We start from the raw sequence: 15,908 nt of genomic DNA on the forward strand, positions 1-15,908 counted from the left end.
CTGCTTGACATTGGCATGATGTGAGGGACTGTGAAAGCGTTTTGAAGGTGCCCCCGCCCTTCGTTCCTGCATGAACTTGGGACCGCATTTCCTTTTCACGTCATTGTAGGGTCATATATGATGGCACAGAATGATTCATGGATCCAAGAGTTTGAAGATGCAGTCTGGCTTGCAGAGGATATAGCAGCCTGCATTGCAGAGAGCAACTCCGAATCCCCCGTTGGCAGTGGGTCCCGTGCTACTAACAATTCCTGCCTCGTTTTTGCCACAAGCTAGTAATACATTGCTCTCTATTTGACCTCCTATGCTCACTCAGTCATCTCTTAGTGATATTGCATGTTTGTTCTTTTGAAAATTTGTGTTGTGGTTGTCTATGAATCCAAAATTGTCCATGTGCTCAATGGCACTCTGATTGTATATGATTGCTTGTTGTGTCTTGACTGCAGACAGAATATCACCATGATTGACAGCCTTCAGTCCCTCTTTAGCAATCCTTCCCTCACCAAATCTGTGAATGAAAAGGACTTAAGTAAACAACAAGACAGATTTCTGAGTCTTCATTCTAGGATGAATCAGATGTCAAACAGCCTAAATTCCTCCCAAGCTTCTTATAGGATTAATCTATTGGGTCAGGATGGGAGAGGGGAACCTAAAGAGAACAATAGAACAATAGGTTTAGATAACTATGGAATTGCTCGGCTTCAATGACAGTCTGACAGATCATGGGGGAGCAAGACGATGACCTTTTGAATCATGAAGAGACAATGACAAGCACAAAAAACATTGCCTTGGCTGTAAATAAAACGTTGGATTTGCACACAAAGCTTTTGGATAATTTAGATGACACACAGACAGAACAAATACACAATTGAACGCTATGCAGAGGAGGCTAGGCGTACTAGGGCAGAAGACAAGCAGTGGGTGTTCAGTGATGTCCCTCATCTTGATGGTTCTTCTGATTGTGATACTAGCCCTTGTCATAATTGCGTTGATCCGATATTTGTGAGGTATGCTAGCCCTCGTCATAATTGTGCTGATCGGGTACTGTGTGAGGTGTCTTTGTGCAAGCAAAGGATTGATGGTGAGGTTTCAGTATGTGGCCCTTTGGAATTCACAAGCTGTTGCTAACTTCTAAAGTGACTGCTGGCAAAAAAAAAAAGGTTTGACAAATAAGTAATGCATGTAATCATCATGTCTCATGATTCTATCAAAGCCGCCTCAACATTGACCATGGTCGGTGATTCAAAAGGAAGCTGTAAAATAGCGTGTGTGTATGCTATGGGTAATTTCCTGTTTGGAGGACCACCTTTTATCAAGGCTGAACTACTTTTTGCCTTCTATGTAAGCAAAGATTGGTATCTGGTTTGTTAATACTGAATACCCAGCAAGACATGAGACGTCTTATTTTGTGATGTTTGTCTTGAATTAGAGTAACGGATTAGTTTTTTCTTTATCGAGAGAGAGAGAGAGAGAGAGAGAGAGAGAGAGAGAGAGAGAGAGAGAGAGAGAGAGTCATTTCATGCACCATGTGGGGTGCCTGGCATTTTCTAAAAATAAGAGGGAGAGGGAGAGTCAACGGGAATTTTTGAAATCGAAAAGGACATGATATTAAGCTAAGACACATTTTTCCCAAACACCTAGGACGATGCCTTTCTAGAAAATTCTAGGCATATAACTCTATAATTTTTTGTTGTTGTTTTTGTAAATTGATTAAAAAGTTCCTATATTGGTCAATTCAGGAAAAACATGATTTTATTGTAAGAAAAGAAGCCTTTCATAATTAGTTATGGTGTTTTTCGGTGATGTGTCGTGTAAGAAGGGTGTCTTTGTATGAAGATCACAGCCTTGTAGAGTATAGATAGGACAAGACGACATAGAAAAGATGATTGGTGTATAAATGAACTAATGAGGTGCAATAAATTGCTATCAAATTGATGCGTCTAAGATGAGGAAGGATGCACATGCTCTCAAGTATAAAAAATGACAATCAAGAACCAAAGTAGTGGACATAGGAGCACTACAAATGACCTTACAAAAAGAAACTTACGATGACTTGAACATTAAGTACAGGGCTAGAGCTCTTATTATTCTATCAATATTACTTTATGCTCAAACATGTGAAGCCCAAGCAAGCCTAAGAGAGAAGATAATATTTTCAAATATTGTGTTTATTTTCTTAAAAGTAAACTTTGATGTTTTGGACTTCAGGAGGTAGTCTATTCATCGATAACCCTTTTTGTTGTGGTGCATGAATATATAACAAATGATAAATAATCTATTGACAATAAAATTTACTATATCGTGTCCAAACACTTGCTCGGGTTTGTCCTTGCTCGGAAAAGATCGCTCGGTGCATGGTAACACTCTCTTCTCCAAGCTATGTGCGTTTCTTTGCAGCCCTAATTCCAACAGCATCAATCCACCACCTTGTTGTTTAGGACGTCACATTGAAAGAAAAAAATCTCAACAATCCTTATCTAGCGCAATCATATAAACAAAGCGTACTTGGATTGCAATCGTTAACAATGCCAACCTTGTATCTGGCAATTTGTCATCTCGTTGGCTTGGAGCCTTGCTCCTCTCTACATGATGCCCTGGCACCTTGTGCCTCCTCAAAAGGCAACAAAGAGTTGATCTACATCATCACACTTGCTCAACATGAATGAAGAATTTCTCTATGCAGCATCACTCACTTGCCTAAGCCATATTGCCGTTCTCATTTTGCTGCAAAAACATACATCTTACGAGGGTTCGCCGCCAAGAAATATCCATCTTTGTGATGCCGAGTCCATGTGTGAGGCACTTGCATGCTCAAATACATGACGAGGTTACCATGCCTTGAAATCTTGTGCATATTGCAATGGGCCCAAGATCTGGGCCCAAGATCACTGTAAATTCAGAAAACTTGTTGAATTCTAGAGTTCCCTCCATGCTACCTACTTGATTTTTTTTCAGATAATTCTTTGAAATTATACTATTGAATTGTCAGCTACTTCCCCCAACACGGCGACTTGTCGAGTTACCAAAGTCAAAGACCGATTGAATGAGGGGGGGTTGGTCCATTGGCACCCTCCCTTGCCTTTAATTTTTTTCCCTAAGGCCCTTGACCTTGGGTGTTCAAATGGGAAAAGAAGACTCCAAGGCTATGGCGACACGCCCACCTACTACAGAGACCGAAAAGGAGCAGCTCAATGTGATGCTTCCCAACTTGTAGGCTCGTGACGAACAAGGGTCCGCTCCTCAGCGCGACCCCGTCAATATTCTTTCCCTGTGGATTGATGTAGGTTGATATCGACCCCATACTCGCTCCAAGGGCCTCTGTACACATGGGATCCTCGACCCCGACCTTTGCTTAGCGACCTTGCACATGTAATCAAGCTGTGACTTCTTCTTCTCCCCCCATGAAAAGCGTGAAAAAGCCCCCCAATCTTGAGGCCCACGCCCTCCATGGCACGAGAAGAAACAAGCCGTGCAAGTACATCTTCCCCCTTCCTCCATAGCTCTCCCCCCTGATCTCTAATACCAATGTAAGACGTAGGGGGCTAGAGCATGATCATCACCACCTAGCCATGCCTATATAGGCCCTTGGTCTGCTAAACATAGAGACCCCCTTGACTGCATGTCCGTCCTATCCCTGCCTCATCCTACCCTTGGCATGACAAGCTCTAGAATCCTGGTAGCAAAGGAGCCGTTCAAAGGTGAGAGGAAAAGAGAAGGCAAAAAAGGAATTAGTGATATGAGGAGGTGACATGGTAGCTTCTCTTGTGGCAGATGACTTCCATATACAACGCTACTTGCATGCTACGGATTACCAAATAATTGGAAGCCATAGTTGATGTCAATGAGAATATACAAATTGAAGTTTCCAGGTGAAGTTTGTGGATTTCCTAGGATGGCAAAGAAGGACAAGTAGGTAGGAGCATTACACTTAGCTTGAGCAAGAATGCATCTCCTAGGTCAATGTGCCATGTTGTTAGTATGTGTGTAGCAGCTTGGGTAGGATCAAACACATTTTTTATTTTCTTGTTGCAAGTACCCTGACAGTCTACTTCTCTCTCTCTCTCTCTCTCTCTCTCTCTCTCTCTCTCTCTCTCTCTCTCTCTACCGTGAGTTGATCAATGCAATAGCTTGTGGCATGTGTCAAGCCACCTCCACAAAATTCTAGTCCTTATGTTTCCTATTGTTTGTCTCTTTGCCTTCCATGTCTAACTAATAGCTACAACTCGCTGCCCTTACCCCATGGCAAACCTCTTGAGCTCATGTTTCTTGCTCAATAGCTAGAAGCTAATGTCCCCACCACCGAACATGTCTTCTTGTACCACCCCCTACTTCTTGACTAACCACTCGTGTGTTCTTTTCCTCTGCCACATGCCAAGCTTGATTTGCCTTCTCTGTAATAGAGTAGTATAGATATATTAGATGCTCATATCATAAAAGCTATCATCAATAGCACTACTCCTACATAGTATTGTCTCTTTGGAAAATCAAATGCATCTCATTGTCTACTCTTTACAATATCCATCTTGCAATTCACCTGCTAAGTTGAAGATGGGCACGATAAGCCAACTCTGCTACTACAGACAAGAGCATAAAGGACCCTACAAAATACCCAAAACCACATACTACAAGCCATAAACCAACAAATATGCATACTTGGATAATCCCACAACACATAATCAGAGCATATAACACAAATAGAGAGAGAGAGAGAGAGATAGAACACGAGAGAGAATAAGAGAACACATGTATATGCCCCTCCTAGAGTGAAGTGCTACACCGGCACCGCGAGAGAAAAGAGAGGAGAGAAGAGAAAAATAGACATATGCAAAGGGTACAATCTCCCCTTGTGCAAGAGTGAGTATTTTCCTCTTGCATGTATTTATTTATAGATTTCTTGAATGCTCAAAATGAATACACAATTGTCGATCGGACATAAACGCGGCTAGAAAACTTGAATAATACAATATACATAAATGTAATGTACTTTAGCGTAGCCTATAGATCGATCCTACTTTTTCCACCTGTCACAATTGTAGTAAATAAAAATATGTCAGTTTCCATTACATACCTCTCCATTAGAAAGCAATTGTCCTCAAATGTAAAGATAAAAATATGCAAACCATACTTGTCAAAAACAATGGCTAGTATTCATGGGTCAGAGGTATCACATATTAAAATAAAAAATCATAAAATTAAACAACATTGCTTATACCTATCATCATCCATATACGTCATATTCTAGTGTCCCATACCACTAGAATAAGTAGTATATGTCATACCCTGATGAATTGGGATATCATTGGTCACACTCATCATTCAGATCAATATTTATAAATTCCAAGTCAAATTGCATAAACACTATTGCGACAAGAAAACATCATATACCAAATTCATTTTCAATTCCAAATTTTGAATCCAAATCAGTGTCATTATATACCCGAGTTAACAAAATCATAATAGAGACAACGGTGGCCAGCCAATGGAGCATGATTTTGTTATCAGTGTTGCCTCAATCGACGAATCTACACCAATGAGATGTACTGCCTAAATTGGTGAATATGCACTTGTGCTGCCTAAATGGATGGATTTGTACTTAATATTTTCTAAAATAGTGAACTTGCAATTTATTGGTGTGCTGCCTAAATCGACAACTCTACACTCGTGCTGCCCAAACTGGCGAATCTGCATGTACACCTGGAGTTGCCTAAATTGTTGATCCTACACTAGGATGAGTATTTCCACATTGCCTAAATCAATGAATCTATGTGTACATGAACAATGGACTAGATAAGGCATAAAAATTACAAAACATTTACCTAGTACCAAATTGGAGTAGGTTGGAATGTTGAAGTGTGTACCAAATGTGATGATCCCAAATAAACTCAGCTTATGCAAGTAGTTGTTTGAAAAGTTATTTTAGTGGAGATTCCAATGAATGTAAGTACATTGCCATAACATTAGAGAGAATTTAATTTAGAGTTTATAACGGGCTCTGTTATCTAAAAGTGTCCGATGGTGCTCTTGCTTTTTGCAAAGTTGCTTGGGTATGAAAATATATGGAGGTTATCTAATATGATAGCATTGTACTTAATTTTATCTCCAAAATTGTTTCTCAAATACAAAGCAGTAAAGATGATTTCTTGTTAAATTCAACAACAATTTAGTTGCACACCAATTACATTAGTATTTGAAAAACTATTAAAATGATAAAACTGATGCAATGTTGCGGTTGAAATCATGAAGATTTGACTATCGATAAGTGGATAATGAAGGTGCTATATAAATTTGTAGAGTTTCTTGAAAAGTTGGTAAAACCAGTGGATACTGATCTTGTGACAAAGCGGTACCAAGCTCAATGAATAATTGTTTGGATAGGCTACAAGTAGGTCTCTTGAAGGAGAGGTGTTGATATCAAGTTTTGGCATAGAAGTAAGTGCCCTTCAGTGATTGTAGCCCTCTTCCAAGGAGTATTAGAAATAGTGGGAGGGATGTGATACATGAGCAAATAAATGGAGTAATATCAAGTAATATGCAACAAAAATTTCATTACCATACTGGGAGGGATGTACTAGAAATAGTGGGAGGGATGTGATATAGGAGCCAAAAAATGAAGAAATATCAAATAATATGCAACAAAAATTTCATTACCATATGATGCATTATTTAAGATAATTTACAAAGCAATCAAAGTGAACATCTAATTACATTACATCACTACTAATGGGTATAACCATACATTACTAAGCTAACAACTCATGCAAATAGTGATGAGAGAGCAATTTTCTTCTCTTACATAGCTGTATCTATCTTTTATATTGAGGTAATAGCCAGTTCTGGTGTTTGTAGCTATAGTGTATCTAGTTAGAGTCCTCATATGGTCCTCATTGCTAGAATATTAAGGCCTAATGAATTTTTGAGATAGACAATCTTGCAGGTATCATCAATAGGCCTTCTATCAATATCAGTGTACCTAGATTATGAACTATTAGGCAACTTAGAAAACAAGAGCCTCTTATTTACCCTGAAGACACATAGCAACATTCAAGCCCGGGGTGTCCACTAGGAAATATGTGAGATAGCACGTGCAAAAAAAATAAAGGATTCATAATTAGGTACATTTACAGAAAAATCTAATTACATGAAGGGTTTATTTATTGATAAAGTGAAAAATTTTCAACATAAGAGATAATTTGTTTTTACAAAAATGCATACATAAGGGGTACATATAATACTTGGAAATATACAGATAAGGGATTCTTTAAATACCTTTGGTTCTCACGTGCTATAAGTAATTTTTACATAGTGGACTCCCTAGGCATTCAAGTTGCATGACGATAGGGTTGTTTACAAATTCATTGCCCAACTAGTGTGTTTGGTGGGGGCTAGAGGCAAAAGAGGGGTTGTCTAAAAAGACACAGGCTAACAGGCTAGGAAGTGCACGTCTCCTCTTCTCTCTTCTCTCTCGTGGTGCCGGTGTTGCACTTCGCTCTAGGAGGAGCATCAAAAAAATTTCTCTTATTTTCTCTCGTGTTCTGTCTCTCTCGGTTTGCGTATAGCTCAAATTATGTTGTGGGATTATCCAAGTATGAAAATTTGTTAGTTTATGGCTTGTAGTATCTGGTTTTGGGTATTTTGCAGGGTTCTCTATGCTTCCACTTGTAGAAGTGGTATCAAAGCTTTGGATACATTCTTGGGCTTACAATGATCATGGCCATGGATAATATCATTACTAAAGATAAGTAACGCTTGCCTTGAGTTTGATTTGTCTTATAGAAATGTAATGGAAATGGCCTATGAACTTTGAGAATAGAAAAATTAAGAGAATTTGAGTGAGCATTTTTGTGAGATTACTTTGAGAACACAGAGGGTGAACTTAATTGATGGTAGCAACATGGAAATAGTACTTAATTAACTTGCCATGAACAATAATTTTTCAAGAGAGAGAGTATTAGAGAACATGAAAATAGTTGAGGACCGGATTTACTTGAAGCCGATCCCCCCTCTAAAAGGCATTTGTATTATAGATTCTCCCATCAATAGAGACTTGCTACAATACAATCTTTGTGAACCTTGTGATCTTAGTGATGCTATGAAGATGGAAAGCTTCATCCATCAAGAGCTTAACATAAACTTTGCAAAAAGAAATAACTATCCCAAGACTCAGTCCCAAGGCCTCAAACACCTTCGAAGGAGGAGAGAGCTAGCGGGGAATGAGGGTAGGGAAGAGGAAGAAGAATCATCCATAGGCGAAAGACATAGTTCCTCACTTATCATCACTCTTCTTGCTTACCATAGCATAATATCATAGTAATGAAGATAAAGAAGATGGAAAGCTTAATCATTGAAGCATGGCTCTTGGTTGGATTCGCATTCCATAGCCAAGAGTGTTGGTGTAGGCTCTCACTTTTCAACAACTTGGAGAGGAGATGGAGCTCTTAAACTTTTCACTCCACACAATGAGAGAATGTGTCTGTGTGTGTGGGAGAGTATACCCCCCTCTCATGCTTGGTCCACACCTTTCTCTCTCTCTCTCTCTCTCCCCCCCCCCCTCTCTCTCTCTCGTGTGCGCTCGCTCTCGTATGATTTAATTATTTCACTTGGACATGTGTCCTCTTTTTCCGCTTTGAGAGAAAGAAATTAATTATTTATTTTCATGTATCTAAATTCTCATTGGACCCCTTTAAAACCTATCCAATAGCATTCAAGCACATCATGAGGGCCACATGTGGAGGATCATTTGAACATGTGTCTTTTATGCTTATTAAGTCATTTGGTTTGAATTGAATACTTCAAGCACTTAGTCAATCAAGCATGGAAATGTTGATGCCTCTTGAGAGTTTATCTTTGAATTGAACATTTCAAGAACCTTAATCATTTAAGAATGTGAGAGACACCTCAAGATTTTGGGCAAGGTTCCCACTAACACTTAGTAAAGATGGTCCATTTTCACCCTACGACATCATTCCATAATGGATGACTAGTCTATTTGGTGCTTGGGAGACATAGCTACCGCAAACATGTTTGCTCTTTAGTCCATATCATTCTCCCAAAGTAGAGTGAAAAAAGTCTACTTGGTGTGTGTTTGAGTGACGTCCTCATCACAAACATGATTCTAAGCATGCATACTATTTGAATTTGTAAACAAAAGAGGATTAGTCTTATAAGACAAAAACATTGTTCATTTAGAAATCATTTACATTTGCTTACTCTAGTGCAGCATTGTAAGCATTGACAAGGTTCATACTATCCTTAAGCTACATTCCTTGCAATCTTCAAATGGATAAATTTTGAACTTAATAATATAATTTATCATGCCATATTACCTTGTCTTCATGCCGAGGGTTGTAGCACCTCTTCTTGGTCTTTGATTTTTGGAGGGCCTTCAATAATTGGTTCTATGGTGGCTCTCCTTTGTAGGGCTTAAGTAGGATCACATGAAAAGAATTGTCTATGAGTCAATGGTAGGGCAGCTTGAATTGACAAACCATGTCATTGATTGGCTTCAAGATTTGAAAAGGATCATAGTATCGTTTTGCTAGTTTAGCATAATACTTTTGATGGACCATAGGAGTTTTTCCCATCGTTTGTCTCAATTAAGCCTTGGGAAACTTAAGTAAGACCCAATCATTTTCTTTGAATGTTAAGGCGCTTTTGTGCTTGTCAGTAGCGGCTTTTTGCCTTTATTGAGATATGGATTTAGCCTCCTTAAACTTTTGAAAATATTCTTGTGGGTCATGGCTATACTCATCAGCATCGAAGATCTTCCCATGTAATTTAAGTAGCAAGGGACTTTTAGGTCTTCCCTCTATGATCTCAAAAGGTGCAATCTTTTAGTAGTATGCAATATATATTATTGTAAGTGTACTCTAGAAGGGGTGAGTACTTCTTCCATTGTGATCGTTGATATACTTCTGTAACATAAATCTTTAGTAGATCGAGTATCATAAGATTGGCTATCTCACTTGGGCCATCCGTTTGTGGGTGGTAGGCCAAAGAGAAATTAAATCTTGTACCTAGATTCTCAAAGAAATTAATGATAATTCTAGGATCTCTATTTGACACAATGGATGTTGGTAATCCATGGTGTTTGAAAATCTCAATCCGAGATGTAAAGATGGTTGCCATTTGGTGTGCCTTAATAGTCTTTTTGACAGGAATAAAGTGTGCTTGCTTGCTAAACCTGTCAACTATTGTCCATATTCCCGTATTCCCATGGATAGACTTAGATAATCCAAAGATAAAATCCATGGATATACTCTCCCATGGTGAATTAGGGATGGGCAACGGATGGAGTAATCCAGGTTTCTTCCCTCTATCATACTTAGTCTTTTGGCATACCACACATTTTGAAACATACTCTTGTATGTCCACTTTCATGGTAGGCCAATAGAAATATGTCTCCACTCCTTGAAGAGTAGATTGAATGCCTCTATGTCCCGCATAGGGAGGAGCATGGGATTCATACATGACTTTCTCACGAAGGGAGTGGGTAACACATAGCCTATTGCCATGGAGAAGATAACCATCCTGCAAGGTGAATGGTTCCTCTTTCTTCCCCAAAGCAAGGGCTGACATTAAATTTTTAAAGTCAAGGTCAGTATCATACTCATCTATCATAGAAGATAGATCATTGTGAGTTGCTTTAGACACCGCATTGACTTTTGTTCTTTGTGAAAGTGCATCGGCCACTTGATTATGCTTACCGACAATGTGAGCAATATGAAAATAAATTTTCAAACGAAAATTTGCCCACCTCATTTATTTGTTGGAAAGCTTGGTTTGCATCATGAAGTACTTGAGACTTTGGTGTTCTATAATAGTGCTTCCATGTGTCTAGGACATGTAGAAAAACTAAAATCTCTTTCTCATAAATGCCCAAGTCCTGCTCATCCGTATTGAGCCTTCAACTCTCATATGCTATGGCATGCCCTTCTTGAAGCAAGACTGCTCCAAGGAAATCACCACAAGCGTCACATTGGACCTCAAATGGCTTTGAGAGATTCGGAAGCATGAGGACTGGTTGAGAGGTAAGCTTCTCTTTGAGCTTGTCAAAAGCATTTTTTCCTTTAGGAGTCCATGAGTAAACGTTCTTATTTGTTAAGTCATACAATGGTCTTGCTATTTGAGAGAATTCTGCTATGAAGCATCTATAGTATGCACACATACCTAGCTCATGTAGATTCCTTGGATTAGACCATGCTTTTATTACTCCAACTTTGATGGATACAAATACCATCTTGAGAGATAATGTGGCCTGAATATTGAATCTCACTTTTATTTTGATTAAGAAAAAGCTTATTCTCTCTCATAACGTGAAAGAGTACCTGGAGGTGTCACTTGTACTCAAGAAAATTTGAGTGGCCTGAAGAGTTTTGTCCATCATGAGTTTGAATGTGGCTGGAGCATTTTTCAAGCCAAAACTTGTAACTTATGTAATACGTCTTCTACCCTCGACACTGGAAATCTTTTTTATAGTGATCCTATTTAGTGCTCTGTAGTTGACACACATGTGATATGTGTCATTTTTCTTTTGCACTAAAAATATTGGTGAACAGAATGGAGAGGAGCTAGGCCTCACCATCCCATTTTCCACCAATTCATGCACTTTCCTCATGATCTCCTCTTGTTGAGCTTGTGAAACTCAATAAGGAGGTTTATTAGGTGGTGAGCTTCCTAGTAGAAGCTCTATTGCATGGTAATCATCCCCTCGTTTTGGAGGTAGCTCACTAGGGATGTCATCAATGAAAACATCTTAGAATCCATTTAAGAAATTAGACAACTCTAATTCCTCTTTATTCCCTTTATTTCTACTTGTGAAAACATTAGAATTGTTTATAGATTCTCTAACAAAAATCATATATGCAAAAATAGAGCTTTTCATTGACTTATAAAAAGCAACTGTATATGGTGTTCCCCAACTCATTAGCATCTATGTACATGCTCTTCTCCCTGTAGGTGACATAGATTCCCTTTCAAGGAACTTTATGTTGACATTCATGCGGTTGAACCATGGTGCCCCTAGGATAACATCCTCATGTTGGAGAGGAAAGATAACTTATTTGTTGACATAGCTTTGGACATGAAGCCTCAAATTACCGATCAATGGAGTAACTCCCATCTCAAAAGCATTAATGCCCAACTTAGTGGACAACTCCGTTTATATAAAGTTATCAGTAGATCTAGGGTCCAACAAGATGAAAGCAGCATGCTCCCTTACTTTTCCCCAAGCATAGGAGAGTGATGAGCCTTTGCAATGAGTATCCTCTTTTGGAGCTTCAACCATGGACGCTCTAGGAGTGTCTTTGATTATATTTCTTTTGGGGCAAGGATGATAACCATGTCCTTACTCCTTGACTTAAATCATTTATGGTCTTTACAAAAGGCCTATAATTCTTCGAGAGAGAGCTCATTTTTATCTTTGTAAGCCCCTTTCTTCTTGGCCTTGTTATTGTTGGTGTTGGTGTTGCCTTGGGAAGAGTTTTGAGCATTCCTCTTCCCTTTAGCTTCATTTTGATCCTTGTTTTGCATGGGCTTGAAATTTCTTTTAACCCCTTGTTGGAAATTGATCCTTGAAGCAACCATAGTGTGGTGGATGACTTTGGTGATAGTGCTAGGCCATTGTGAGTTGACCTACTCGATCATTTCTTCAGATAATACCGCACAAAATTGTTGCTTTTGTTTGGAGAAGTCTATCCTTTGAAAGATTGTAGCTTTGAGATGTAAATCCCAAAACTTGTCCACATATTTGTGAATAGAATCATGTGAGAGAAGCTTCAAACTGCACCATTTGGTAAGTAATTTGTCCTTTGCATCGCTTTTGCAAGGAATTGCTTCATGTTTTCCATGTCTTTGGGGCCTTGCCATTGCCATGAAGGCTAGCCCACCATTGACGAGCAGATTTTTGGAAGTGCATAGCAACATGGTGTAGATTATAGGACTCCGTGAAGCCCTCATCTCCAAAGGCCACATTAAGTTGTTGGATGAAGGCAAATACTTTGTTGGTGGCACCAAAGGTTCCATCATAGGTGAGAAAAGAGATACCCCTTCCTCCCTCTTTGAATTTCTTTAGATTTTGGGACCTTCGCCATGCAAGGTATGATTTGCAATGTCCTCTCCTCTTGTATTCTCTAGGAGAATAACTATTGATTTTGTTGGAAGGGGAGGAGGGTGAAGAACAAGGAAAAGAGGGTGACGTCTTTCTTTCCTTTTTCTTCCATTGTTTCATCTCTTCTCTTTTGTAGTGACGAGGAGAAGGACTATGGGTTGACCGTTTCCTCTTGAGAGGAGTTGGCAATAGTCTAGACCGCCATCTTCATGGAGCCACATCTTTAGAAAGAAATTAGGGATTTTCTTCTTTCTCATTCTTTGGATTCCTCCTCTCTTATGGGAGAGAGTCTTCTTTTGGGAGTCTCATCATCAAGAGGCCTCCTAAACTCTCTCTCCTGTTGAGAGAGGAAAGGAATTCCCATAAGCACGAAGTTGTTGAGTAACTTTGGCTTGCAAGGTAGGGTTGCTCTTAGCTTGATGCAACCTAGTAACAAGATTATTGATAAAAATGGGGGCATCATCATTAGCACCTTCATGTTCAAAATCAAAGTTATCAATGTTCTTTCTACTCTCTTGGTTGTTGTCAGCCATGCTAATTATACTTATGTGTTTACTTAGTGTATTCTTTGGCAATTCAAAACCTTAGTTGCTACTCCGATTAGACTTTCAAAATAAGCACTAAAGTATCCACACCCACAGCTCGAATTGGTAAATTATAGAGAGTAGTGGGGTGGGTCTAGCATAGTAGAATTACCAAGGGATGGCTCCTTTCAGACTTCTTATGTCTCAATTTTGGTAAAGCCGTAGGCAAGTCAAAAAAGACCCCATTATTAAGACCACAGCTCCTGAGGTGTGCACCATATCCCACATAGTGGGCTCAACAAAACCAATAATAGATCCGAGTCCCACTTACCCCTATATAAGTAACAAAATGAACCATTAATAGGCTACTTAAGGACCTCTCTTCTTAAGCAAGAAAAGAGAAACCAAATGGTATGATACCAATGTAATGGAAATGGCCTATAAACATTGAGAATAGCGGAATTAAGAGAACTAGAGTGAGCAGTTTTGTGAGATTACTTTGAGAGCATAGAGGGTGAACTTAATTGATGGTAGAAGCATGGACATAGTACTTAATTAACTTGGCATAAATAATACTTTTGCAAGAGAGAGAGTATTTGAGAACATGACACTAGTTGAGAGGACCAGATTTACTTGGAGACGGTTCCCCCTCCAAAAGGCATTTGTATTATAGATTCTCCCATCAAGAGAGACTTGTTACAATACAATCTTTGTGCTCCTTGTGACCTAGGTGATGCTATGAAGATGGAAATCTTCATGCATCATGAGCTTAGTATAAACTTTGCAAAAAGCATCAACTATCCCAAGCCTCAGTCCCAAGGCCTCAAACACCTTCGAAGGTGGAGAGAGCTAGTGGGGAATGAGGGTAGGGAAGAGGAAGAATAATCATCCATAGAAGAAAGAAATAGTTCCTCACTTATCATTAATCTTCTTGATTTTCATAGCATAATATCATAGTAATGAAGAAGAAGAAGATGGCAAGCTTAAGCATTGAAGCATGGACCTTGGTTGGATTTGCATTCCATAGCCATAAGTGTTGGTGTAGGCTCTCCACTTCTCAACAAGCCTGGAGAAGGAGATGGAGCTCTTGCACTTTGCACTCCAAACAATGAGAGAATGTGTGTGTGTGTGTGTGTGTGTGTGGGAGAGTATACCCCCCTCTCATGCTTGGTCCACCTCTCTCTCTCTCTCTCTCTCTCTCTCTCTCTCTCTCTCTCTCTCTCTCGTGCCGCTCTCATAGTATTTAATTATTTCATTTGGACATGTGTCCTCTTATTCCTCTTTGAGAGAAAGAACTTAATTATTTATTTTTGTGTATCTAAATTCTCATTGGACCCCTTTAAAACCTATCCAATAGCATTCAAGCACATCATGGAGGGTCATATGTGGAGGATCATTTGAACATGTGTCTTTTATGCTTATTAAGTCATTTGGTTTGAGCTGAATACTTCAAGAACTTAGTCAATCAAGCATGGAAACATTGAATCTCTTGAGAGTTTATCTTTGAATTCAACACTTCAAGAACCTTAGTCATTTAATCATGTGAGAAACACCTCAAGCTTTTGGACAAGGTTCCCGCTAACACTTAGCAATCCGACAAGCACCTCATGCTTGGGTAGGATTCCCACCTCAAGGTGATCCCTAGCTTGTCTAAGATCAAATGACTATTTAACCATAACTTTTGGAGGTCTTTAATGAAGATGACCCTGACGTCTTTAAGCTCCATTAGGCAACATTGCTCTTTAACAGACCATCTCTCATTTGGACCCCTTTAACCATGGCCCCATGTTGAGACACATCGATGAGCACATGTCTGTATTCTAACCCTTGTTCTTGTTTATTCTCCCACATTAAACAATCAGTTTAATATACAAAAATCATTTGGGTTGGTTAGATATTAGATTTTATGACATAGAAAAAATCGTATGTAGATGATTATTACTCATCTTAGGGTGTATGCATGATAAGGTGTACCCAGTTTTAGCAGTTGTCCCCACCAAGACAGCTAAGGAACAACCTCTTTTTTGCCATTCCTATGTACATTTGACTTGCTTGCACGTATTTTGAAGAGGCAAGATTTGGTAGCCACACAAAGCACATAATCGCAAAGACAATGGAAAGATCTAATCTCCATTTTTTCACATCTAAATGGAAATTTTATTGTGTAAGGACTGATTTGGTTCAACCTGTCACAACATTGTGACCTTGATGAAGAAATACTTATAACTTTTTATGATATTTTCTTCTTTACTTACCCTCTTGCACATGAAATGTTCACT

The 15,908-nt window shown here is 39.0% G+C and overlaps 1 pseudogene; it reads left to right on the forward strand.

Moving 5' to 3' along the window:
* Window positions 1-120: 120 nt before the first annotated feature.
* LOC147437725 (syntaxin-52 pseudogene) lies at window positions 121-1,006 on the forward strand (annotated as a pseudogene).
* Window positions 1,007-15,908: the final 14,902 nt, after the last annotated feature.

The sequence above is a fragment of the Adiantum capillus-veneris genome, chromosome 17 (genome assembly GCF_014529385.1).
Source record: "Adiantum capillus-veneris isolate H3 chromosome 17, ASM1452938v2, whole genome shotgun sequence".
Taxonomy (NCBI): Eukaryota; Viridiplantae; Streptophyta; class Polypodiopsida; order Polypodiales; family Pteridaceae; genus Adiantum; species Adiantum capillus-veneris.